This window comes from Miscanthus floridulus, chromosome 3 (assembly GCF_019320115.1).
Source record: "Miscanthus floridulus cultivar M001 chromosome 3, ASM1932011v1, whole genome shotgun sequence".
Classification (NCBI taxonomy): Eukaryota; Viridiplantae; Streptophyta; class Magnoliopsida; order Poales; family Poaceae; genus Miscanthus; species Miscanthus floridulus.
In genome coordinates, this window is record NC_089582.1 from 76,047,028 (window position 1) to 76,073,003 (window position 25,976).

Genomic DNA, 25,976 nt, shown 5'->3' on the forward strand with positions numbered 1-25,976 from the left:
CGGTGCCATCAGGATCAAGCGGATGGCAGACCGAAGAAGTGCTCCATTGTAATGCCTTCGGGCAATTCAGTTTCTCACGCTAGCTCATCCCTACCCATCGCTCGTCCTAGTCCATAGGCATGCACAAGCCCAATGGGGTATACGGCAAGGCCCTCAGGGCTAAGCCTAAGCCACCACCAAAGGAGTAGGTCGAGTCGTCTTCTTAGCCCTTTAGGGTCTGGATGTTCAAGAAACCCCTAGTCCTAAGGCTACCACCAACTATCTTTGAAAGTAGCGACGAGGAGGCACCATGCAAAGGCCCTACAATCACTTCACTTAGTGCTAAGAACAAAACCATGCATGAGGACATTAGGAAAGTGAACGCTCACCTCGCTGAGAGTCTAGTGAAAATCAAAGACCTCAGTGACAAGATCAATGTGCTTCGCCAGGGGTTAGGCAATGATCGCTAGGGTGGTGAGGGCGGCGGGAGTGGCAGATGCTCTAGATCAGCCTTTCTAGGCCACTCCCGCTAAATAATTAGGCGCATCTTTATCATTTTGAGTTTTTCATTTCAATCATGTAATGCGCCTCTGTTTTGATAATTGAATAAATATTTTATTATTAGTAGAAATATTTATTGCACTTGTTTTTGTCTTTTCTTTTGTATCAAAATAAAAATAGGTAAGAAAACAAGTGTGGGGGAGGTGCCACACTCACCTCTAACTCAGTTGCACAAAAGATGGCCAAAATCAAAACTCAATTTCTGCAACTCTCTCTCATCATATTAAAAGGATTTAAAACTAAACAAATTTTAAGATAAACTAAAAAGCGATGCTCCATCTCCATGTCTTCCTATGATTAAAATTTTTCATACATTTTATTCCTTGCTAATATTCCTAAAACTTGTGAACACTTATCATAGGGACCCCATTTTATCTAAGTGATTGACGAATGAGATATAGTAGGATGACATGACGCTTGCTCGTTCTTGCAAAGTACTTGGGGATTATTTTTATAAAACAAAATTCAAAATAGCATGTTCCTTTAATGATATACAAATACCTACCAAGGCCATACATGTCCATACATGACAAAAACCTTCCACATATGCCTCTTACTTTGTGTAGAGTTTGGTCAAGTTTTGTGACCCCTGTTGAGAGATTTTTCATGCTCCCAAGATCAAAACTCACGTACACACCACAAATAAATAGCTATTCCTACACTGGGAATACGCTAAAACCTATTTCCATCACCAATAAATAAATACTCCATGCTTCAAATATATGATCTCCCTAGCATTTTCCAAAGAGACAAAAAAGGCTATGCAAAAAGAATTGAAATAATTGGGCACATGAAGGTCCCAAAGTATAGAGAAAAATAGGGACACATGAAGGTCCCAAAAGTATTAAAAATGAAGAGCACATGAAGGCTCATAAGGAAAATAAGCTAGCCATGTCTCAAAATAAAAGCTAGAGAAAGAGATAAAATCAAACAAAGGAGTATATTTCCACCAATTCCCACACACTTGCACAGTTTTGATCTAAGAGTATGACACTTCTCTCCGGTGGGTCCAAAATTTGACTTTACAACATATGCAAGGTAAGTGTGCCACAAATTTTCATCCCTACTCAAGCTCCATATAAGCTTTTAGAAGTAGGATGATCAAAGAGAAGGCAAACATTCAAAAATATGCCCTAGTGAGGAACCATTTATAAATTTTGAGTGACTTGAGAGAATCATTCAAGGAACAAAAGTTATCTTTATGTTTTCAAAACCATATAAAAACCCAAGTTTCTGGGTAGGGATAGAGTGAGAAGATTTGAATCCAAGCTATTCCATTTTTCAATTACCTAAGATATTTTGGTAGACACTTGGAAGCTCATAGGCTCAGGTGAAGCTTGGAATAACTTGTATGTAGATTTCAAATCAAGAAGATGAACCCGCTTAGTCCTTAGAACTTTACTCGAGGATGAGCAAAGGACTATGTGTGGGGGAGTTTGTTGGCGGTTCTTAACTCACACTTTACACCACAACACTTGTATAAAATTCATCAAAAAGCAAAAACAAACAAACTAGAAATAGGACTTCCAACTAACCATTTCCATAGTTTTGGTGAATTACCATGCAGGACAAGCATGAAAACACATCTAGATGGGCCAAAAGGAGAAGAAATACACTCATCATACAATTTGTCCCAAGCAAAACAAAGAAGAAAGAAATAAAAGCACATCTACCTAATCAACTTGGGCACAAACCCCATGGGGGAGCACTCTAGGCCCAGCCAGCAATCCACCTACCAAACGTAGTGGCCAAGCATGCAAGCCTAGGTGTGGCCGCACCAGGGGGTGCGCCCACACCCTTGCTGCCTTAGCCCGGGTCCATCTTCCTTGTGGTGGTATCATTAATGCACCTGAGGTCGGTTGCATTGGGGGTTGCCTAAAATACCTTAGCAAACCTTCCTACTTGAGCCATAAAAGAGAAGGCTACCTCCCTCACAACCTTTATTCATACATTGATACACAAGAGAAGAAGAAGAAGAAGAAGAAGAAGAAGAAGAAGAAGAAGAAGAAGAAGAAGAGCTCCATTCACATCTTTAGCTTCTAGCTAGAGTAGTATAGGGAGTGAGAGAGAGATAAGTTGAAGAAGTACCAAAGTTGTTGGCTACCTCCACTAGTGTACCCGGTACGCTTATCAGAAGGAGTGCTGGAGCTAACGGCTCCTCCACTTGTACCTCTATGATCACATTACTACTAGGAGTAAGAAGTTTGTGTTCATTCTTTGGTATTGATTTCCTAAGAAAGTTGTCTTTGTTCATTATAAACTTGCGGGTTCATAGTCCATCCCCATGGCGGATACTCTAGTAGAGGACTCCTAGTAAAGATGGAAGTTCCTGGCCAACGCTAGAGTAGTGGCCAATAGCGTAGACGCGGTGTCTAAGCTAGAAGTCACCATTGTTTGCCTCATTCCCCACGGTTGAGGGGTAGGCGGCAGGTGGTGATAGCCTTATCCATCCTTCATAATCCCCCATGTTTGGGTTTGACATAGAGCTGTAGGCCGGTATCGCTTGGCAGACCAGGTGTACGCTGGTGCCCAAAGCAAGTCTATAGTGATAAGGTTATCTTCACTTAGGATATCTATCCTTAGAAGAATGTTACTACCCAAGTTACCCTTCTTCTTGTTTTCGTTAGGTGAACTAGCTAAGATACTTCTAGGTGAAGTGCTATAATGGTGTATCCGTGCGCTTGCGGATTCCTTCTGCTTACGCTAAGAAACACCAACATGGAGCAGGTCTCCTCATGGCTCTGCTATATCCCTTGCTCCTAGGGGGATGTTAGTGGAAGCTTTGCGAGAGTGTTCCCCATCTCAATTCTCTTGGTCCGTGGCTCTGCCTTTACTAGGTGTTGGGTAGGTGTTTCCCTACATGCGCAAATTCTCCCCTATTTCTCTTGCACAAGCACATAAAGTCGCCTTTGTAGAGCTCAGTCATAGTCGGCTATGGGGAAACCCCATACTCGATTGGCCTTTGTTATTGTACATCATAGTCTTCAATAGGTCTTTGTTATTATACACCTATCCAATGTAATGGAATTTATCAATAAAGAGTTCCTTTAATAACTTATGTTTGACTCGGTTCGAGTATTTGTTTACTTAATCGAGCATTTTTCTAGATACAATCGGGTAGAACGAGTGATGGTCTACATGTGCACAATTAGACTAGGTGGCATTGGTTTTTGTAGTAACTAATGGTGAGCAATTTGCATAAATGGGCATATCATATGTCGGTGTACTTGTGCAGTATTAGTATTCGGCTAACGAATCTTCCTTGTGGATTCTGATTCGCATGTACGCATGAACGCGTCCTTTAGATTGCTAGATATTGCTCATGTCCTACTATAGATGAGGATGAAATGTGGCAGAGAATCATATGTACTAGGGAATCAAATGGTCCACCTCGTCTTCCCCGATCCGCCACACGTGACCCGCGTGGGTGACTGCGCTACTCATGGATCTTGAATGTTGGCTTCCCCGCTCGTGTCTTGAAGTGGGGCTATTTAAGCAAGGTAAGGTGAGCCTCTCAATCTCACTCCAAACCTTCTTGAAAAAACCTTGAGTTGCACATAGTCTCCCATTGTCATGGCCTCCCTCGTCCTCCATCGACTCCAATGCCACTAGGAGAAGGCCTTCAAGATTAGCTTCCACCAACACATAAGCATGGATATGTCTGCTTGTCCTAGGTGTTAGAGGATGTTTCACAAAGATATGGAGGAATGCTACCATGGAATGCCAGTGCTACTGACCTCAGTCCGTGGTCAGGGCTTGTGGGGTGCAACCATGGTAGGCATAGCCAGGGCCTCCGGGACTTTGGGTGTAGCATTACAGCTAGAGCACCCACGATGGACCACGATGAGTGGGGTAGTCTTTGGTGTCCTATGACAAGTGGTTGTCATGGCACCAAAATGTGCCCTACGCAGCCTCGTTTATCGATTCGGTGGCTTGGCCGTCAGTCTGCATTGACTATTCATCTCTTCTATTTGGTTTCCTTGTGTGTCTACTTCTACTCCTAGGGGGATATTTTTTAAGGCAAAAAACTATGGGGAGCTCCCCATAGTGCTCCCCACTAGAATTCATCTGGTCTATGACAGAGTGCTTGAAGGGGTTCTGGTGTCTACTTGGTAAAAATGACTAGCTTCTTTATTATTATACATCTCATAGTCTTCAACAAGTCCTTGTTATTGTACACCTATCTAATGTAACGGAGTTTATCAGTAATGAGTTGTTTTCATGACTTTATTATTGTATAATGTTTGACTCGGTTCGAGTCTTTTTGGTACTGAGAAGGATTTGGACTTAGTAATCCACTCAATCAGGTGACTAGTTGAGGCGTCACCAAGGCGAATGACAAACGCACTAGTAGCTAAGACAATAGCGCACATCATTCGGTGTATCATATGGTGCACTAACATACTCACACTGATCGGTGGTCTTGTCAATCAGGTTGTCATAGTAACTAACGATGATAGTTTTGTCCAGTTCGCGTATCATATGGTGTACACATACATAGTTTCATCAAGCGGCAAGGGTTGTCAATGTAAATAACGGTGATCGGTTTAGTCCCATAGGCACATCATATGGTGTACATGTGTGCAATTAGATCAGTTGGTACTTGGATGCCCTCCTCCTTGTGCTCCTCCATATCCACCCTATTGGTGACCATTCGCTGGAACGAGAAATCTTTAAGAATGCGTGGAACATTTCAACGTTCATTAGATAGATTGTGAGACGCCTATCAAACGACTACTTGTGGTCGTTCCAACTTCATTGAGCGTCATGTTAGTTCTAGTATGCCTTCCACTATCATTCCATCTTCCTTGAGCATTGCTTTCGATTCTAGTTCGCCTTCCATGGACGTCCTCATTAGCAGGCATGACTATTTAACGCTGGGTTCCATGTCCACACAAACCTAGACAGTCGTTGCTTCCTCCAAACAATGCCACTCATAACATCCAAATTAAACCACTTCATCACTCCACATTAGCCATCGCCATGAACTCCGAGGGAGAGACATCGGCCAAGCGTGCAAGGAAGGACGATGAAGGCAAGCCAGATCCGATGAACACTAGGATCGATCAAGACGCTAACAAGGAGGAGGCAAAAAGGAGGACACTAACGAGCAGCATAATAAAGAGGAGCCAACCAATGAGGAGCATGCCTATAAGAAGATCAAAATTGAGGATGGCATAGATGTGGAAGTCTAAATGAACCTCGGTTTCATTAATTTCCATTGGCATGGCCCTAGCAATCCCACAACATTCGACAAAGACTCCTGACTAAAAGCTCTAGTTTGGTTTTGGTTAATTGATGAAACCCTAAGTGCTAACCTAGTTTATCAAGATGATTATGAGATAGGTAGCACTACTCCAAGTGATGAAGCAATGGCGAAGATCATGACAATGGTGATGGCATGGTGATGGTCAAATGCTTAAACTTGGAAAAGAAGAAAGAGAAAAACAAAAGGCTCAAGGCAAAGGTATAAAATGTAGGAGCCATTTTGTTTTAAGTGATCAAGACACTTAGTGAGTGTGATCACATTTAGGATAGATAGCCATACTATTAAGAGGAGTGAAACTCGTATCAAAATGCGGTTATCAAAGTGCCACTAGATGCTCTAATTCATTGCATATGCATTTAGGATCTAGTGGAGTGCTAACACCCTTGAAAATATTTGTGAAAATATGCTAACACATGTGCACAAGGTGATACACTTGGTGGTTGGCACATTTAAGCAAGGGTGAAGGAGATTGAGTCAAAAAGGAGTTAGTCGCGCTGGTTATAGAATGACCAGACGCGTACGGTATGTTACCGGACATGTCTGGTATTTCAGCGGCAGACTCAGAGACCGAACACGTCCGGTCGCCACACCGAACACGTCCGGTGTGAACCAGAAAAGGCAGCAGACGACAGAGCAGCCAATCGAACGCTGGCAGTGTCCGGTCGAGCGTGGTTGCTTACTGTACTCCACCGGACGCTGTGGCTCAGCATCCGGTCATTTGTGACTCTGCGTCCAGTGTGAGCGTCTGGTTGTCAGCAGAAGGGGCAGCAACAGCTAAGTTTGATTTGAACTGGACATGTGGCTATCTGGGGCTACCGAACACGTCCGATATGCCAACCGGACGCGTCCGGTATTCATGACCGGAGCGTCCAGTGCTGCGTCCGGTGTAGTGTGACCGGAGCGTCCGGTCGACGTGCAGTTAGCCTATTTTTTGAGCCAATGGCTCTATTTGATGGGGGCTTCTATTTAAAGACTCTTGGCCGGCTCAAGCCATATCTCTTGCACATTTTCATTGACATAGCAACCTTGTGAGCTTAGCCAAAGCCCTCCCACTCATCTCCATCATTGATTTATCATCTTTGTGAGATTGGGAGAGAATCCAAGTGCATTGCTTGAGTGATTGCATCTAGAGGCACTTGGTATTCGTGTTGCGCTGCGGATTTCACTTGTTACTCTTAGTGGTTGCCACCACCTAGACGGCTCGGTGCAGCGATGGAGGATCGGCATGAGTTGGTGATTGTTCGTGGCCGTCTCCGATGATTGGGAGGGGAGTTGTACCTTCCCCAGCGGAGTGCCGAAAGGTAACTCTAGTAAATTGCTTGTGTCATTGAGTTACCTCACTTGTGGGTCGGTTCTTGCGGTGTCCTATCGTGTGGATGAGGTTTGTGAAACACCTCTTAGCCGCCGAACCACCAAGTGTTGGTCGACACAACAGGGACTAGCGTGTTGGCAAGCACGTGAACCTCAGGAGAAAAATCGGTTGTCTCTTGTCATTTGCATTCTCCTGGTGATTGGCTTAATCTTCATCTTGTAATTGGTTCATCCCCTACATGGCGGTATAATCACCCTACTCACTTATTTACATTCTTGCAAACTAGTTGATACAAGCTCTTTAGTGTAATTAGAATTGAGAGCTTGCTTTATTATTTACATTCATCTAGTTGAGCTCTGTAGAGTGGCAAGATTGAGAGCTCTTAGTGAGTAGCTACATAGCAAGTTTGGGTGCCTAAGTAATCATTGCAACTAGAATTATTGGATAGGTGGCTTGCAACCCTTGTAGAGCTAGAGCAAGTTTGCATTACGCTATTTGTCATACTAATCAAATTGCTCTAGTTGATTTGTAGTTTTTTAAATAGGCTATTCACCCCCCTCTAGCCATATTAGGACCTTTCAAGTGGTATCAGAGCCATGGTCACCGTTTGATTGAAAGCTTAACAACCTCGGTGTCAAATTATGGCTCAGGTTGTGTTCAACCATGTGGGGGGCAAACCACCGTTCTTTGATGGCACATGCTATGATTATTGGAAGAGAAAGATGAGGATGTATCTTGGTTCAATCAATGATCAAGTATGGGAAGTGACCGAGAATGACTATGCTATCATTGATCCCGATGATCCAACCAACCAAGATAAGATCAACAAGCAATGCAATACAATGGCTCTCAACACCATATACAATGCCATTGATTCCAAGGTGTTTGAGGAAATCAAGGATTGTGAAAGAGCAAATGAGGTGTGGAAGAGATTGGAGGAAACATATGAGGGCACACCGGCAGTGAAGAGTGCCAGGTTGTACATCCTCAAGGACAAGTTGACAAGTTTCAAGATGAAGGATGATGAGAGCATTCCGGAGATGTTTCATCGGCTACAAGTAATTGTCAATGACTTGAAGGCTTTGGGAGAAAAGATCAAGGATGATGATGTCTCTCATCGATTCTTGATGTGCTTACCTCCAAGATTTGAGATGTTGAGATTGCTCATCATAAGAGGAGGATTGAAGGATATTACCCCTAACCAAGTACTAGGTGATGTCATGACACAAGAGACATACCGTGTGGAAAGGGAGGGGGATGACAAGGAGGACAAGAAGGAAGAAGAGGATAAGAAGAAGAAAAGCATAGCATTCAAGGCTAGTTCATCATCATACAAAAACAAGGGCAAGTCCAAGAAAGAATCAAGTGATGATGAAGATCTAAGTGATATTGATGATGAGGCTATGGCTCTCTTTGTGCATAAGATGGGCAAGTTCATAAAGAAGAAGGGCTATGGTGCAAGAAAGAGAAGAGATCACACCAAGAAGAAAGAGTATGTGAGAAGATGCTACAATTGCAAGAGCCCCGATCATATAGTAGAAAATTGTCCATACAATAGTGACAATGATGAGGATGAGAAGAAGAAGCACAAGGAGGATAAGAAAGAAAAGAAGGAGAAGAGAATGACCTTCCAAAAGAAGAAAAAGGGTGGAGGCTATGTAGTCACATGGGATAGTGATGGCTCTTCGGATAGTGATAGCTCTAGTGATGATGATAAGAAATCTATCAAGAGAGCACTAGCAAGCATCGCCATCAACAACAAGCCCTCCATCTTTGACACTCCATCAACATGCCTCATGGCAAAGCCTACCAAGGTAAAATATGACATGAGTGATGACGAAAATGAAAGTGATGATTGTAGGAGTGATGATGATGATGAGTACTCCAAGGAGGAGCTCTTGGACATGTATGAGCAAGTGCATGCTTGCAATGAGATGAAGAGAAAGGAGTGCAAAGAATTGCGCAAAAAATTAAAATCTCTTGAGCAATCCTTTGATGAGCTAAATGCCACTCATGAGAGGCTAATGGAAGCCCATGAGAAGCTTGGCAAAACTCACTCTAAGATTAAAAAAGCTCACTCCTCTCTCATTGAGCAAGTCAAGAAGGAGGAGGCCAAGAAGGAACAAGTGATAATTACATGTGATGTGGGACTAACATATGATATTATTGATGATTCTTTTATGCCTACTATAGTTGCTCCCACTAACTCTTCTTGTAGCACTACCACTTCTACTCCACCTATGAATGATACATCACTAATGGTGGAAAATGAGAACCTCAAGAAGGAGGTAAATGAGCTCACTCATGCCTTAGGCAATGCCTATGGTGGAGAAGCCCACTTGCTAAAGTGCTTGGGTAGCCAAAGATTTTCTCTCAACAAAGAGGGATTAGGCTATACCCCCAAGAAAGGCAAGGCAGCCTTTGTCACTCCCAAAGCTAGCTTTGTGAAGGGCAATGGTCGGTTTTGCAATAGATGCAAGCAAGTTGGGCATATAGAACAAAGTTGCAAGACTAACAAGAATAAGCTACCTAATGTATCCTCAATCAAATTTGATTCTTGTTACATGCTTTATAAGGGTGCCAATGGTGTGAAGGCTAAGTTCATTGGTACACCAATTGTGGGCCCAAAGAAGAAGGCCATTTGGGTACCAAAGACCTTGGTGACTAACCTACAAGGACCCAAGCAAGTTTGGGTACCTAAAAAGAATTGATCTTCTTTTATAGGTAAATTATAAAGCCGGAGGAAGGCATTGGGTGCTTGATAGTGGGTGCACACAACACATGACCGGTGATTCAAGAATGTTCAATTCAATCAATGAAAGCAAGAGCAATGGGATTGATAGTATCACATTTGGTAACAATGGCAAAGGCAAGGTCAAAGGGCTTGGTAAGATTGCAATATCCAATAATTTGAGCATTTCCAATGTGCTACTAGTAGAGAGCTTGAACTTTAACCTATTGTCGGTAGCTCAATTGTGTGATCTTGGTTTCGAGTGCATATTTGGTGTGGATGATGTAGAAATCATAAGTGTAGATGGCTCTAACTTGATATTCAAAGGATTTAGATATGAGAATCTATACTTAGTTGATTTCAATGCTATAGAAGCTCAATTGTCAACATGTTTGATCACTAAGTCTAGCATAGGTTGGTTATGGCATAGAAGGCTTGGTCATGTTGGAATGAAACAATTAAACAAGTTGATTAAGCATGACTTAGTTAGAGGCTTGAAAGATGTCACATTTGAGAAGGATAAGCTATGTAGTGCATGTCAAGCCAGAAAGCAAGTTGGTAATACACATCCTAAGAAGAGCATAATGAGCACATCTAAGGCATTTGAGTTGATGCACATGGACTTGTTTGGACCAACCACATACACTAGCATTGGTGGAAATAAATATGGATTTGTGATTGTGGATGATTTCACTAGATACACATGGGTATTCTTTCTTGTTGACAAGAGTGATGTATTTGCAACATTCAAATCATTTGTTAAAGGCATTCACAATGAGTTTGAAACAACAATCAAGAAAGTTAGAAGTGACAATGGAAGTGAGTTCAAGAACACTAGAATTGATGAGCTATGTGATGAATTTGGAATTAGACATCAATTCTCGGCTAAGTATACTCCTCAATCAAATGGGCTAGTTGAAAGAAAGAATAGAACCTTGATTGATATGGCAAGATCAATGTTGAGTGAGTATAATGTGAGTCATTCATTTTAGGGCTTGCTACTATAGCAACTGACCCTATTGTCACCCCATGATGGAAAAGACACCTTATGAGCTATTGAATGGAAGAAAGCCCAACATAGCATACTTTCGGGTTTTTGGTTGTAAATGCTACATATTGAAGAAAGGCACTAGATTGAGCAAGTTTGAAAAGAAATGTGATGAAGGTTTCTTGCTTGGTTACTCCACTACCAGCAAAGCTTATAGAGTTTGGAATTTGACTAGTGGTACTCTTGAGGAGGTTCATGATGTGGAGTTTGATGAAACAAATGGTTCCCAAGAGAAAGATGAGAATCTAGATGATGTAAGAGGCACTCAATTGGTCAATGCAATGAAGAACATGGACATTGGTGAGTTAAGGCCTAGAGAGGTGATTGATGTTGAAGATGACAAGAATCAAGTACTCTCTAACTCAAATGTGCAAGCTAGTGGTTCTCATGATCAAATCCAAGCAAGCACTAGTAATGGCAATGTGCAAGATCAACAAATGGCTAGTTCTTCATCTCAACCAAGTGATCAATCAAATGCTAGCAATCAAGTGCAAGTGCTTCAACCAACCAATGTTGCAAGAGATCATCCATTGGATACTATCATTGGTGATATTTCAAGAGGTGTGCAAACAAGATCAAGATTAGCTTCATTTTGTGAGCATTTATTATTTGTGTCATCCATTGAACCAAGAAGATAGATGAAGCTTTGAGGGATGTTGATTGGATCAATGCTATGTATGAAGAGCTAAACAACTTCATAAGAAACCAAGTATGGGATTTAGTTGAGAGGCCTAAGAATCATAATGTGATTAGAACTAAGTGGGTCTTTTAGAACAAGCAAGATCAAGATAGGATAGTAATAAGGAACAAAGTAAGATTAGTAGCTCAAGGTTACACTCAAGTTGAAGGTCTTGACTTTGGAGAAACATATGCCCTGGTTGCAAGATTGGAAGCAATTAGGATCTTGGTAGCTTATGCTTGTGCCAACAACATCAAGTTGTACCAAATGGATGTGAAAAGTGCATTTCTCAATGGGTACATCAATGAACTTGTGTATGTTGAGCAACCTCCTGGTTTTGAAGATGAGAAGAAACCCAACCATGTCTACAAGTTGAGAAAGGCTTTGTATGGATTGAAACAAGCACCTAGAGCATGGTATGAGAGATTGAGGGATTTCCAACTCTCTAAGGGATTCAAGATGGGAAAGGTTGACACCACTCTCTTCACCAAGAAGCTTGGAAATGACTTGTTTGTGATGCAAATCTATGTTGATGATATCATCTTTGGATCAACAAATCAAGAATTTTGTGAGGAGTTTGGCAAAATGATGGCAAGTGAGTTTGAGATGTCAATGATTGGAGAGCTTAGTTACTTTCTTGGTCTTCAAATCAAGCAAATGAAGAATGGCACATTTGTGAGTCAAGGCAAGTATATCAAGGACATGCTCAAGAAGTTTGAAATGGATGAGAGTAAAGCTATTAGTACACCAATGGGGACAAGTGGAAGCTTGGATAGTGATGCTAGTGGCAACATGGTGGATCAAAAGATGTATCGGTCTATGATTGGAAGTCTACTCTATGTGACGGCATCAAGGCCGGATGTGATGTTTAGTGTGTGCATGTGTGCTAGATTTCAAGCCTCACCAAGATAAAGTCATTTGAAGGCAACTAAGAGAATATTGAGGTACTTGAAGCATACACAACATGTTGGATTATGGTATCCCAAAGGAGCAAGATTTGAGTTGATTGGATATTCAGACTCCGATTATGCGGGATGCAAAGTTGAGAGAAAGAGCACATCGGGCACATGTCAACTATTGGGAAGATCACTTGTGTCTTGGTCATCAAAGAAGCAAAATAGTGTAGCACTTTTAATCGCCGAAGCGGAGTACATTTCGGCCGGTAGTTGTTGTGCTCAATTACTTTGGATGAAGGCTACCTTGAGTGACTTTGGAATCAAGTTCAAGCAAGTGCCATTGCTATGTGACAATGAAAGTGCCATAAAGCTCACCAACAACCTGGTTCAACACTCAAGAACAAAGCATATAGATGTCTGTCATCACTTCATAAGAGATCACCAACAAAAAGGGGACATTTGCATAGAGAGTGTGGGCATCGAAGATCAACTTGCCAACATATTCACCAAGCCACTTGATGAAAAGAGGTTTTGCAAGCTAAGGAATAAATTGAACATACTTGACTTCTCCAATATGAGTTGATGCACCCCCACTATATGACATGCCTCTCCTTCGAGCCAAGCAAGGTAAAGTTGATTGACATGTCATCCATCCATTGCTAAGGACTTCTTTAGTGCATCTAGTCATTCCTATCATGTCCTAGGCTCATTCATGAAAATCAAATGAATTTGATGCTTATATGGTACCACTATTGCTTGTATGTTTGAAATGATCTAGTGGTAGCATATGACATGTTTGTGGGCTTGTAAACCTAGTGTTTGATTTAGAAAATGAGCTATAAGTGTTTAACTCAACATGGAACAAGATAACCCTTATTTGGAGGTGTGAAGAAGCTTGTCCTTGGATCAAACCAAGTTAAATATATTTTGCAAGTAATCTAGATTGAACCATATTGGGAAAATGATCCTCATTTCACATGTTTTCACCCCAACATATCCATAATTTGAGGCCACCTTTTGGGCAAATTGTTGACATTAATAATCCTACCCTATCTATACTTTAAGCCTTTGTGGTCATTGATGACAAAGGGGGATAAATAGTGTACAAAGATAGTGAAACAAAGGGGGAAATAATATATGACAAATATATGAAGGGGATCAATTAAAATTTTGAGCATACAAATAGGGGGAGCAAGCTCATAAACTTGTATGGTAAATTTGTATGTGCATTACATATGGTTGCTTGCATTCCATAAATATTTAATATCCATGCTTGTGTGGTGTATGCTACTTGTAGGTTTGAATGTTGAAATGAAAAACTAGCATGCATAGGCTAAAGTAACTAGACCTATGTTCTTTCTATGGAAACTAGACCCTTACATGTAATATTGATCTCATGGGGTATTCTAGTTTTTGTGTATGTCTAGTTACTAATGGTGCTAAGGATGGTATAATGGTGCACTCCGATTGGTATCATGCTTCAAAGGTCCATCTCTTATACCTTAGCATCATTTGGTAGAAATTGTCTCCTATATTTCCTATCTAATCATATGTGCAAAGCTTCAATCCAAACTCTTAGCACATATGTAGGGGGAGCAATTGCTATCATATGGAGTTCATGAAACTTGCCCATATCCTTTACACATGGTAAATATGCTTGGGCAAGCAACATGGATTCAATTGAATTTTAATTCATATCTTTGTATAAGGGTTGTCATCAATTACCAAAAAGGGGGAGATTGAAAGCTCTAGTTTGGTTTTGGTTAATTGATGAAACCCTAAGTGCTAACCTAGTTTATCAAGATGATTATGAGATAGGTAGCACTACTCCAAGTGATGAAGCAATGGCGAAGATCATGACAATGGTGATGGCATGGTGATGGTCAAATGCTTAAACTTGGAAAAGAAGAAAGAGAAAAACAAAAGGCTCAAGGCAAAGGTATAAAATGTAGGAGCCATTTTGTTTTAAGTGATCAAGACACTTAGTGAGTGTGATCACATTTAGGATAGATAGCCATACTATTAAGAGGAGTGAAACTCGTATCAAAATGCGGTTATCAAAGTGCCACTAGATGCTCTAATTCATTGCATATGCATTTAGGATCTAGTGGAGTGCTAACACCCTTGAAAATGTTTGTGAAAATATGCTAACACATGTGCACAAGGTGATACACTTGGTGGTTGGCACATTTGAGCAAGGGTGAAGGAGATTGAGTCGAAAAGGAGTTAGTCACGCTGGTTACAGAGTGACCGGACGCGTCCGGTATGTTACCGGACACGTCCGGTATTTTGGCGGTAGACTCAGAGACCGGACGCGTCCGGTCGCCACACCGGATGCATTCGGTGTGAATCAGAAAAGGCAGTAGATGACAGAGCAGCCGATCGAACGCTGGCAGCGTCCGATCTAGTACCACTGGACACGTTCGGTCGGGTGTGGTTGCTTACTGTACTCCACCAGACGCTGCGGCTCAGCGTCCAGTCATTTGAGACTTTGCGTCCGGTGTGTGCGTCCGGTTGTCAGCAGAAGGGGCAACAATGACTAAGTTTGATTTGAACTGGACACATGGCTGTCTAGGGCTAACGGACACATCTGGTATGCCGACCGGACGTGTCCGGTATTCACGACCGGAGCGTCCGGTGCTGCGTCCGGTGCAGTGTGACCGGAGCGTCCGGTCGACGCACAGTCAGCTAGTTTTTTGAGCCAACGGCTCTATTTGATGGGGGCTTCTATTTAAAGCCCCTTGGCTAGCTCAAGCCATATCTCTTGCACATTTTCATTGACATAGCAACCTTGTGAGCTTAGCCAAAGCCCTCCCACTCATCTCCATCATTGATTCATCATCTTTGTGAGATTGGGAGAGAATCCAAGTGCATTGCTTGAGTGATTGCATCTAGAGGCACTTGGTATTCGTGTTGCGCTGTGGATTTCGCTTGTTACTCTTGGTGGTTGCCACCATCTAGATGGCTCGGTGCAGCAGTGGAGGATCGGCATGAATTGGTGATTGTTCATCGCCGTCTTCGGTGATTGCGAGGGGAGTTGTACCTTCCCCAGCGGAGTGTCGAAAGGTAACTCTAGTAAATTGCTCGTGTCATTAAGTTACCTCACTTGTGGGTTGGTTCTTGTGGTGTCCTATCATGTGGACGAGGTTTGTGAAACACCTCTTAGCCACCGAACCACCAAGTGTTGGTCGACACAATGGGGACTAGCATGTTGGCAAGCATGTGAACCTCGGGAGAAAAATCGGTTGTCTCTTGTCATTTGCATTCTCCCGGTGATTGGCTTAATCTTCATCTTGTGATTGGTTTATCCCCTACATGGCGGTATAATCACCCTACTCACTTATTTACATTCTTGCAAACTAGTTGATACAAGCTCTTTAGTGTAATTAGAATTGAGAGCTTGCTTTATTATTTACATTCATCTAGTTGAGCTATGTAGAGTGGCAAGATTGAGAGCTCTTAGTGAGTAGCTACATAGCAAGTTTGGGTGCCTAAGTAATCATTGCAACTAGAATTATTGGATAGGTGGCTTGCAACCCTTGTAGAGCTAGAGCAAGTTTGCATTACGCTATTTGTCATACTAATCAAATTGCTCTAGTTGATTTATAGTTTTTTAAATAGGCTATTCACCCCCCCTCTAGCCATATTAGGACCTTTCACTGACGGACTTTTGAAAAGTTTATTGGTCGGGACAAGCGGCATGTTTCCTAAAAGGTTTTTCACTAGGAATTCTGACATGATGCTAGTCCTGACTGTGGGGTTGTGCAGGGCTTCTATGTTTGTTCCCCTTAACAAACAAGGCATGGCTGTGGAAGATGAAAGAATGTGAATTACTTCAGAAGAACGTTTCACTTCCATTAACCATTCCTTTGATGATTCCGCTCTAGGGGAAACTTCCTTTATGTGCCTTTCTTGCCATGATAACTTCAAGGTAAAACTCAAATTTGATATGGAACTCTAAAGGATGAAGCATTATTTCCTTTGGTGTTCGTGGTTCAGGTGAGGGTTCATAAGTTGAATCTAAGGATGGTATGGGTTTGAATTCGACTAATGAGGATTCCTCAACGCTCGACATGACTTTTGCCTGGAGGGTTCTAGTTTCTATGATGAAGGAAGCGTGTCTTTTTAGAAAGTTTTTAAGGAACTTCACTTGCTCCATCATAGGTTTATGTGTAAACCAACCTCCAACAGTCACGTCTAGGCATAGGTCAGTATCTGTGTCAAGACCCAAACAAAAGAGACGCAAAATCATGCCATCGGGTAATGACAAGCCTGGGCCGGCAATCATTAACATCAAAAACTGGGCCCAGGCTGCATCTATAAACTCCTTCTCACGCTGCTCAAAGTCGAGGATTACCCTTGGTACAGAGCCGATACAGGAAATGGGAAAAATGCAAGACACAACTTGTCTTTAAGTTCATCCCAGTCCCCATTCATACTTTCTATGACAAACATGTACCATTGCTTCGCCTTTCCTGTGAGAGAGAAGGGAAACAATTTCTATCTTAAAGTTTCTTGTGTCATGCCTGAGATGCTCAAGCACGAACGCATTTCCTCAAACTCCCACAGATGATGGTGGGGGTTTTCAATTTCGTGCCCTAAGAAGGGTAGTGCCTGAACCATGGCTATTAAGCCAGGGTGGAGTTCATAGCTAGATGAACAGTTTGGTTTTGGAGAAAGAGGTGGCTCATGGAACTCCCCTTTGAAGTGGAAAGGTTATGAATAGGAGTTGAGTTCATGGTGGAAAAGATAAAAGAAAATATTTTTGTTTTTATAAAAAGAAAAGATACAGATACGAGGATGAACTAGGTTCAAAGAAAATAGCAACTATTCCCCAGCAACGGTGCTAGAAAGCTTGTTGGTATTTCGTAATGTTTACAGAAAGAATCCACAAGCGTACGAAATTACCGTTGTAGTTTTCACCCAGAAGTATTTAGGGTATCGTATTTTCCATAGGGAATGGAGGTACTTCTTCTAGCTAATTCATCCAAGGACAACACAAGAGTAAAGTTGGAACGGGTAGAGATGGATTCCTATGGCTTTTGGGTCTACGGAAAGATAAACTCTACTCTCACTTGCTTACTTCAGGCACCGGATCACACCTGGTCTGCCAAGTGATGCCGACCTCCAGCTCTACATCATACCCGGATGTGGGGGATTACGAGGGATGGACAGGGTTGTCACATCCTATCACCTACCCCTCAACCATGGGGCACGAGGCAAACGAAGGTAGCCGCTAGCCTAGACAACACGTCTACGCTATTGACTACTACTCTAGCATGCGCAGGGTTATCCATCTTTATCAGGGCCCTCTACTAGAGCATATGTTACGAGAATAGACGACGAACCCGCAAACAAGTAAGAATAAAGCTTAACTATTCAGAAGATTTAATGCCATAAGAACCACGAACACTCACTTAGCGGATACTCTATTGAGGCACAAGTGTTCATCGAGGTACAAGCTCAGGGAGACACCGACAAGTCCGGCACTTCCCCGTACTTTTTCGCTCACATTTGTTCCAATACTCAACTCTACTAGCTATGGCCTAAGCCTTGGAGTGATGCTCAAGTGTGGTGCTCTTTCCTTTGGTGTGTTCTTGTTTGATGAGGAGGAGGGAGCCTTTTATAGGTGGAGAGGAGGGGGGGCATTTGGAAGATGCTTCATCTCCACATGGAAGGCACCAAACTGACCTCCAAGTACATTGAACCTGGGCGACACCACCATATCAATGTTGGCCAAGGCGGTAAGCATCAACCGACCATGCCAAACAGGGCCAATGGGGGTGCGGCCACACCATGACTAGGCTGGATCAAGCCCATCTTTGGTGGGTGAACTTCTATGATCATCTTGACTTGGCCCATGGTGGGGTTCTGCGCAGATAAGGTGGTTTGGTTGGAATTTGGCCTTGTTCTCCATCCCTTCGGGCCTTGATTCTGCTGGTAAGTGGGTTATCTCTCCTTGGGCTCATGTCGGATGTTTACAATGTTGCATTTCTTGTATACTTTAGGCTCTTTTCCTATGTAATCCTGACATGTCTTCCTGCAAATGAATAATCACCAAAACTTGTGGAATTGATTAGTTATAAGTCCTAATTCTAACTTTGGTATTCTTGTTAGTAGGTTTTATATAAATGTTGATGGTAAAAAGTGTGAGTTAAGGACTGCCAACAAACTCCCCCACACTTAGCCCTTTGCTCGTCCTCGAGTAAAGTTAAGGACTAAGATGGGTCATCTCCTTGATATGACATCTGCATACGAGTTATTCCAAGCTTCACCTGTACTTGTGAACTTTGGAGTGTCTACCACATTATCTTGGGTAATTGAATAATGGAACAGCATGGATTCAAATCCCTTTGCATCAATCAGTTCAGAAACTTGGGTTTTCATTTGATTTTGAAAATGTAAACATAGCTTAACTCCTCAAATGATTCTCTCAAATCGCTCATATTTGTGTTTGGTTCTTCACCAAGGCATATCATAGGGTTGTCTTCTTTCTTTCCTACTTCTAAAAAGCTTATATGGATCTTTGGGTAGGGAAAGATGTGAAGGCATACTTACTCTACATATTTTGTTAAGTCAAATCTTGGATCCAAGGAGAAAACATGTCATACGCTTAGATCTAGAAGTGCAAGTGTGTGGATAAAACAATTCTAAATCTATACTATACTCCTTTTGTAGATATGATCTCTCTGTACATTTTTATTTTGAGACAGGGCTATCATTTTTTTCTTCTTTTTATGAGCCTTCATGTGCTCATCTTTTTTTAAATACCTTAAGACCTTCACGTGTCCCTATTTTTTTTTCTTCTTGGACCTTCATGTGTCTAATTTTTTTTATACTTTTACATAGCCCATGTCTCTTAAACCACATATTGAGAGAGATCACTATCTTTTTAAAATATGGAGTATTTTTCCTAACAAACATTTTTTTTGTCTACTCCCAGTGTAGGAGCAGAGTTTTGGATGGATGGAGGCATGTTTTAGTGTATTCCTAGAGTAGGAATAGCTTATGTATGTGGGTGTACGTGATCTTAATCTTGGGGGCATGATAAATTTCTCAACAAGGGTCAATAAGATTTGACAAAACTCAATGCAGGAATAAGTAGCATAAAATTGGAGGTTTTAGGTTCTAAACACTAGATATTGCTTTGGTAGGAATTTGCGTATCATTGAGGAGCATGCTATTCAAATTTTCATTTTGCAAAAAATAAATCCCAAGTTCTTCACATGAGAGAGCAAGGTTCATTTTCATCCTACTATATCACATATTCCAATTACTTAGATAACATGGGGTCCCTATGATGAATTGTTCACAAGTTTAGGAATATTAGCGAGGAATAAAGAGTAAGCAAACTTAATCAAAGGATAGCATGGAGGTTGAGCATCATTTGTTTTATATTTTAAATTTGTTCAGTTTTAAATTTCAAAATTGTGGAGAGATGAGGAGTAATGTTGCATAAACCACCGTTGAAGATGAAGGAGCTGTGGAAAGTCAGAGATGGTTTGGCTAAACCAGAGGTTCAGCCAAAAAGTGTCTGGATTCATCTGTTTCGTCCTTCTACAAGTTGGATCATTCAATGTTTTGTGCAACTTGTTGGTGGGAGATCCCAAATGTATGTTCGTTATGCATGAGAGTTCTCTCCACACTTAGTCTTGTACCTATTTATTTAATAAAGAAAAAACAAAACAAGCAAGGACTCTACCGGCTTGAACACCAGGGAGCCTAAATTTATTACTATTATTATTATTATTATTATTATTATTATTTTATTTATATTATTATTTTTTATTTGTTCACCCAACATTTATATAACTCAAGCAAGGCTAAGACAAAATTTGCAAAAATAAACATATCCTTAATTTATTTACATCATTGATTACTTCCTTTTTTATCTCTCCTATAATTGAAAACTTGAGACTCTGCTCCGTCCGTATAAAAAAAAGAAACAAACGCTGTCCGTATCGATGAAAAAAAAACAAAAACGCCTCGATCGCCCTGCTCGGCTGCGCCTGACGCCTGACCGCCCACCGCATCCGCGCCTCTTCTTCCCCTTGTCCGCTCCCCACTGTAGTTGCACTCCCGCCTCCCTCTATGGGCACGGCGAGGCGGACCAGGACACAGCGTCCCGGTAACCGGAAATCAGCCCTGGCCATTTTTCCTCTTCTCCTGACTTTTGTTTCTCCCAATCCCAAATTGCCAAACCCTAGCGAACGAGCGGCGACCGACTTAGGCGAGGCGATGGTGTGCTTGGAAGGCGTTGACCGGACTCCGGAGTGCCAAGTGTGCAGGATCTTGGGCTGGGCGGCTACCGGACAACCGTGTGGAGGGAGGGCTGCCGGTGGTTGTGCCTGGCGCCTGCGGCCGAGCGAGGAGCGACGAGCGCAGGCTGCAATGGATCTCCGACCAGGGCTTGCCAGCAGCGGCGTAGCACGCCTGTGCACCATCTGCCAAGCACGGGCGGCTCGAGGACGACGATCGTGCATAGTGAGCAGGCAAGTATCAGTTAATATAGTTTCTGATTTTGCTGGAAATAACTGCCATGGCTATGTTTTTCCTTGATAAGAGTCTAAATGTTTTTACCTATAGTAATAGAAAATGATATAACCATGAGGTGCCTAATCTCTGGTGAACGTTCGATATTTCTCAATAGGTTGATGAAGTTCAACTGCACATGGTGCTACGAGGACTTCCATAAAATAGGAAAATGGCAAAGGGGAAAACGGTTCACAACTATCTCTAATCTGAAGTGTTCTTATATAATATACGTTGCAATTATTTCTCTGTCAGCATTGGGAAGCTGAAACATTTGGGGACTGTAGCTGATTACTACTGGATTTCCTCACAACAACTTATGGGATTATTCCGCTTCAAAATTGTACCCCAGCATAATTAATACTACTAAGCACTATATCCTGCAAAAAGCTGATTGAATTGCTGCTGCGGTGGTGCAAATTGAATTCAGACACTACCTATGCACTCATGATACAACGGTTTGATTAACTGAAGCTAAGTTTACATCCTGTTGCTTGGCTTGGCTGCGGGAGTTCTACATAAGAGTTGACAATATAAAGCTAAGTTGACACTACCTATTTCATATTTCATTTGTTAGCATAGCCGAGACATAGTAGATGAACGATATTAAATGTAGCACATCCATATTGTAAGTTTTTTTTCGTGGATGCACTTGGCTAGAATTTCTTTGGAGAAGCTTTTTTCCTGACTCTTTCGTTTTATGTGTTCATGTGCCTTTTCAACAATAAAGTAGTCTTGCAGGCAAAAGCAAGAACCGAAAGAAAAAATATACAACAAAATATGCTTGCTCTCCTTCATGTTTGCAATTTGAAGAGCAAAATTGTATATTTATAATACTTATGTCCTTTTGTTTAAATTGCTGAAGCAATCCAGTGCAAGAGCATTGAGCTTTCCATCTTAACAAAAGAGGCATGTTTACTTAATATTAAGCAATAATGGGATGAGAAAATACTTCAAACTGTGCAGGTCCCTTATTTTCCAGGTTTTTAAGTATGTCGCATCACTCCTTGAACTGGTAGAGTCAGAATTGGCGAGCTGAGTTATACGAATGCTACCAAGCTGTTTTCTTATCCTGCCTCCAAAGTTGAAGCTGAAGCCATCTAAATGGGGTTCAACACTACCTTACTCACTGGTCAGCAAATCTGAAACCTGTTCTTTTCAGTTTTTAACTCCTGTTTTTTCTCCCCTTTTGAATGCTCTTTGTATACCAGATTGTAGGGACTCCCAGAAACAGCTCTTGAAAACTGAGGTGGTTTTACATCACTGTTAATATTGGTGTAATAGTTGGCGGCAATATTTCTATCAAAACAAAGCTTCGGACTGTGCTGGCGGTGACGAGAAGCAGGAAGTAGCAGCAGGCGGCGGATATGAAGAGGGAGACGAGGAGGAGGCGTGGCCAGCGGCAAGCTTTGGCCAGTACAGGACGCGGGTGGAGCTGCCCGAGAACTTGGACATGGATAAGATCGGCGTGGAGGTGAGGGACAACGTGCTCTACATCACCATACCCAAGTTGAAAGCAGGGGGCAAGGTCGTCAACATCCAGGTGCAGTGAAGTGAAGTCACGAGCTTTGCCTCTGAATTCTGAAATGGGACGGATCAGAGTTCAGGACGGACGATGAGCACCTGCTGCGTGGTTTCTCAGCTTTTGGATGGGCTGGATGGGACGAGAGCGACAGCGATCTACCACTCCTACAATCCTACTCTTGCTCTTCTTTCTTTTTTTGTTTTTGCCACATGCGCACAGCAATACACGGGGCCTCTGACCTCCTTTCACTAACAAAAAGAACCTGCTTAATAGATGGGCTGAATGTTAGTGGGTTAAAAAATAATAATGTTGAGTCCTTTTCCCCATGACTTGATATTTTCAATACCGATCCTCTGTGTTTTCCTGTTTGATATTTGCACTTTGGTGCGCAGGTAACATCATGTGGCTTTAGACTATGTGCAATGTTATCTGAAATACTTAAGGTTTGGTGAATGAAAGTTTGGTCATTTAAGTTAGCGGCAATTCAGCAGTTTGCCTATCTCCTTTTGTAGAATAAACTATTCACCACCTTTTCTTAAAGTGTGTTGTGGCTAAACAGATGAGGCAGCTATGAGAACGGACGACTTCTAAATGTAGGGGAGCCTAAAGATATGCTTGGTTATAGATGTGACCACTAATGTTGAAAAATGTTATTATTCATAATTTGATACGGTAAGTTGGACTTCCTTTTTAATATTTCTTTTTTTTTTGCGTGAATCATAAATATAACTTATGAATCATAAATATATGTTAGTGATGCTTAATGACTTCACATATATGCCTTTTGGTTATTTAATTTGCATGGTTATATGTTGCCGTTCCGTTAGCACGGTCCCTTCTGCGCGAGCAAGCCCGGTGCCCGCCCGTCCATCATCGACGAAAAAAAGGAAGCCCGACGCCCGCCCGTCCCTCACGGCAACCAGCAACGGCAATTCCGCGACATGCCCCGTGCTAGTAGTCCATGACAGAGGATGACTGGGATCCTGATCACGGCAACCAGCAACGGCGATTCCGCGATGTACGATCAGCGGCGGCGACACGTCCCTCCATCGTGATCTACATCGAGTGCCGTCCGCGACGTCGACTCCGAAAGCTCCACGGAGATCATGCGCGTGGCCAGTGCCCCCACCTCCACAGACAAAGCCTGAGACCTCACGCACTTGAAGGTTTGCCTTGCCTTCCTTTTTTTATTTCCATCCACGATGGAGGACGACCGGGATCCTGATCACGGCAACCAGCAACGGCGATTCCGCGACGTACGATCAGCGGCAACGACACGTCGCTCCATCATCATCTACATCGGGTGCCATCCGCGACGTCGACTCCGAAAGCTCCACGGAGATCATGCGCGTGGCCAATGTCCCCACCTCCACGGACAAAGCCTGGAGCGTCTGTGAGGAAACCCAAGGAAAGGCCGGTTCTTGTAGCTAGTCTGACAACAGACGGAAAGGCAAGAGTGGAGGCTGATGACCCACGAGGAGGGAATTTTTGCAATCAGGCATATCTATACATGGTGCGGGACATTCAGACTTCTTATAGTTTTAATCCTAGTCTTCTTGCAGTTATATAGATGCATGGTGCACAGTTTCAGTTATATTCAGAGTTTCAGAAATCCTAACCTTCTTAGTAGAGATTCAGAGATTCAGTTATATTTAGAAATCACAGTATTAAGATATTAAGTTACATTCAGAGATGCACAGTGCACAATTTCAATATGTGCCAGTGCATAGTTTCAGTTTTAATAATCATCATACGCGCAAGAGAGAGTGAGAGACGGGAGCCATTATTCCAGCCATTTGTTATTAAGTTAAGCACTGATAATATACCGGCAAAATTTTGTCCACTTGAAACATATCTCTGTAACACCCAAAATTCTAGTGTAAATTAGCAATTAAATTCTTGCCCTATTTATACATTTTCTAGGTATTTCTAACATAGGCCAAATAATAAATATTGTATAAATAAAATAAACTATAAGTTTAGAAACTTGTTTGTTGCATCCATGCCGAATCATATGGGTTTTGATTGAGTGTAGGGCTAGATGATTTGAAATTTGCATTCAAAACTTATTTGAATTTGGCTTAAAAATGAAAATGGAGAAAATAGAATTGGATAAACATTTGATTTGGAAAAAAAGGGAAAGTCACCTTCTGGCCCAACTCCAGCCAGCCGGCCCTCTTCCTCCCCCTTTCCCGGCCTGCCTTGCCTAGCATGGCCCACCCGGCAGCTGCCCCATGCTGACGCGCTGGCCCGCACCCCGCGCAGCCCAGCATGCCACCCGCGCGCGCGCACCAACTCGGCGGCCCAGCTGCTGCTTCGCTGCGGCCCGCTCTGCGCGATGGCGCGCTGCTGCGGCCTGCTCGGCCTACGCCGCACGCGCCGTTCTCTCGCTGCGCGTCTGGACCCACTCGTCAGCGCTGCCTTTGTCGTCCACCTTCCTTCCCTGACGCTCCCCTTCCTTTCTTTGCCCGTCAATGGCGCGGCTCCGATGGAAGGCCATCGGCGCCCATTTGGAAAGTGCCAAACCCGCCCTGCTTCCCTTCCTTTCACGCCGCAGCCACCCACCTATAAAGGCTGAGCCTCCCCTCTGCCCTTCTCCATCCTTTGCCCGCTGCCGTGAGCCACCGCCGCCGGTGAAAGCCCCCTCCCGAGTGTGAACGCCGACGCCAAGGCCACCCGAAGCACCGCCGGACTTCCCCGCGCCCGTAGGTACCCCCCAATTCACGTTTTGGCATTGTTTTGCCCGGCTACATCCTCACCCGCGCGCCTCTTCTCTCTCCAGTTCGCGGCCGCCATCGACGACCAGCTTCGGAGCCTTCCCGGATGCCGCGTTCCCCTCCAGACGACTCACGGTGAGCCCCTCCGTCTTTCCGTGCCCTCAGATCTTGCTTTGGCGCCCTAGGAAGCCATAGCCCAAGTTCCAGTCGCACCAGCCATGGCGCCGCCGACCTCTCCTTCTTCCCCGGCAAGCCACCACCCAGCCTTCACCCCTACGCCGTTGGATCTAGCATGGATGGCCCGGATTAGATACCGGTTGGATTTAAGTGGCCAGTCCATCGTAGACTCGTGGACCCGGCGCACCATGCCGCGTCAGCGCACCCACGCCTGCGTTGTGCACCGTGCCCAGTGAACAGCCGCCACGTGTCAATGAGTCAGCAGCCCCGGTCAATCATCGGGTCAAACCCCCAGTCAACCGAGCACATTTTGCAGAAAAGCCCCCGCTTTTTCCAGTAATCAACCCGCAGTCCAGTCCAGTTCAAATTAATTTTTATTCAGTCCTATTTTTATTCGTTTAGAACCCTGACATTTCTAGAATTAGTATGCCCGGTCCAAATTTCATTTAAATTCAGATTTTTAATTATTTTAATTCAAAAATAGGTTAGTTTATTTACAGAATTGCCATTACATCTTATTTCATGCATAACTTTCACGTTTAGGTCTGTT

At 43.0% G+C, this 25,976-nt stretch overlaps 1 pseudogene; it reads left to right on the top strand.

Moving 5' to 3' along the window:
- The window catches only part of LOC136543902 (uncharacterized), an 89,279-nt pseudogene that overhangs the window by 22,625 nt on the left and 40,678 nt on the right, over positions 1–25,976 (top strand).